The 2,906-nt window shown below is 32.9% G+C and overlaps 1 protein-coding gene across 1 annotated transcript in view; it reads left to right on the forward strand.

The window, feature by feature from the left end:
- LOC106867472 (fibulin-1) overlaps positions 1-2,906 on the forward strand; it is a 21,308-nt gene that overhangs the window by 5,340 nt on the left and 13,062 nt on the right. The window lies entirely within an intron of this gene.

Consider the following 2,906-nt stretch of genomic DNA (forward strand, 5'->3'; position numbering starts at 1 on the left):
CAGCGGAATTTGAACTCGGAACATAGCGGCAGACGAAATACTGCCAAGCATTTCGCCCGGTGTGCTAACGTTTCAGCCAGCTTGCCATCTTCAAAATAGTCTTTTCTACTCTAGGAACAAGGCCTGAAATATTTTGGGGAGGGGGGCCAGTCGATTAGATCTACCCAGTATGCAACTGGTACTTAATTTATCGATCCCCGAAAGGATGAAAGGCAAAGTCGACCTCGGCGGAATTTGAACTCAGAACGTAAAGACAGACGAAATACTGCTAAGCATTTCGCACGGCGTGCTAACGATTCTGCCATCTCACCGCCTTCGAAATCTAATTTATTGACGAAACAATGAAGTTTGTAAGACATTCCAAAGATTCTACAAGATTGTTTAGAGGAATAAATGCATACACTTGGGAGTGTGCATCGACAACTCGACCAGCATTCTAAATCAACCCAATTTTGGCTAACTCCGGGAAATCCTTGAACTAAAAAGAAAAATTGTGGCATTGTTAGCGACTGGTTTCAACTCTCTTAAGAACTTAAATAAAACTCAAAGAAAACCATACATACAAATACATAAATAAATACAAGTACATACATGCATACATACATACGTACGTTCTAAGAAAAAGAAATTACCCAACTGGCACATTAAAATATATGTAAGTGGAACAGTAAAATTATGTAAGATTTTTCACAAGTTTAAAATGCTATATTGTTCTATCAACAATAAAGCATTGTCCTTTGTTAGAAACCAGTCCGGCCCTCAAAAGGAATAATTTAAATTAAGCACAGAAGAGAACGTACATACATACATACATACATACATACATACATACATACATACATACATACATACACACATTCATACATAATACATACATACATACATAGACACATACATACATACATACATACACACACACATTCATACATACATACATACATACATACATACATACATACATACATACATACATACATTCTCAGAAAAAGAAATCACCCAATTGGCACATTAAAATATAATATGTAAGTGGAACAGTAAAAATATGTAAGATTTTTCACAGGTTTAAAATGCTTTGTTCTCATCTACATATCAACAACAAAGCATTGTCCTTTGTTAGAAACCAGTCCGGTCCTCAGAGGAAGAATTTAAATAATTAAACGCAGAAAAGAACATACATACATAGAAGCACAGATAGAAACACACATGCACACACATACACACAAATAAATGCATATGTTCAGGAGTGGCTGTAAGGTAAGTAACTTGCTTACCAGCCATATGATTCCGGGTTCAGTCTAACAACGTGTTACCTTGGGCAAGTGTCTTCTACTATAACCTCAGGCTAACCGAAGCCGTGTGAGTGGATTTGGTAGACAGAAACTGAAAAAATTTATGTATATAAATATATATATATATATATATATATATATATATATATATATAAAGGAAATAAGTTACAAGGATATTCAGGTATCAGTGCATTACAGCCGTTTCAAACATTACATCAATTTGAGATAAAGCGCTCTCTTCGGATGCGTACGACCATACAGATATCCAACATACAGGACACGCCATTGTAATATTGTAGCAAATTTTTCATCAGTATCAGAGACTAAAATACATTGCTCCTTTTTGCTATTATTGTAGCATAATGATTTTAGGGGAAAAAGGCCTTAAGCCCACTATAATTTAGAGTGGCAGAAAGCGATAATGGGTATCAAGAAAAAAATGATGGTGATATAGCTACAGTCGTCTTTATCTTTATTACATTCAAAAGACCTAATGCAGCATTAGTCAACATCCTCTTAAAATGAAAACCATTGGGAATTGACAGTTATATATATATAGATATATACATTGATGCATTCATATATACATGCATAAAAAAGCATCTATATATGTATGAATGTATGTATATATATATATATATATATATATATATGCTCATACATATACATACATATATGTGTTTGTGTGTATATATATATATATATATATATACGCACATATATTATAAATATAATATACATACAGCTGTTTGTTGATTTGAGTGTATATGAGCAAACATGTTTGCGTGTATGTGTGTGTATATGAAAGTATGTATGTATGTAACATGTACGTATGTGTGCATGTGCTTATGTATATATATATATATATGTGTGTGTGTGTGTGTGTGTGTGTCTATGAAAGTATGTATGTAGCATGTACGTATGTGTGCATGTGCATATATATATATATATATATATATATATATATATATGCGCGCGCGTGTGTATGTATGTGTGTGTGTGTATGTACGTGTGTTGACGTGTATGTGTGAGTGTGTGTGTAGTTGAGTGCACGTATACCTGTATATATTTCGCAACATTCAAAATATATTCCGACATTAAAATGAAGACTACCACATCCACGTCAAATGTTTTCCTATTTTTATGTTGCTCCGTCAAGGACAATTTATTAAAAAATCACAGGAAAAGGAGTAGAAGTGACGTCTGGAGTAAATGGTACGAGGCTATTGTTTAATTAGCAATGGAAAATTATTTACTTGGCCTTGAGGAAATAAATTATTTTGCTTGGAGGTGATTAAGTGGAACCTTTCATTACGACTTACAATGTACGTCCATATACTTACTAAGGCCTGAGAATGTTTTTACAATGGATTTGAAATAAAAAAAAGAAATTATTTTAGAAGGTCTTTGTTGAAACTTTCTCACTGTGTCAAACACACACACACACACACACACACACACACACACACACATAGACACACACGTACGCATACACACACATATACATGATATATATTATACATACATATACATACAATGTAATATATTATAAAACAATATAAAGTATGTTATATATATATCCACATGTATATATATATTATAATATACGTATATGTA

The sequence above is a fragment of the Octopus bimaculoides genome, chromosome 29 (genome assembly GCF_001194135.2).
Source record: "Octopus bimaculoides isolate UCB-OBI-ISO-001 chromosome 29, ASM119413v2, whole genome shotgun sequence".
Taxonomy (NCBI): domain Eukaryota; kingdom Metazoa; phylum Mollusca; class Cephalopoda; order Octopoda; family Octopodidae; genus Octopus; species Octopus bimaculoides.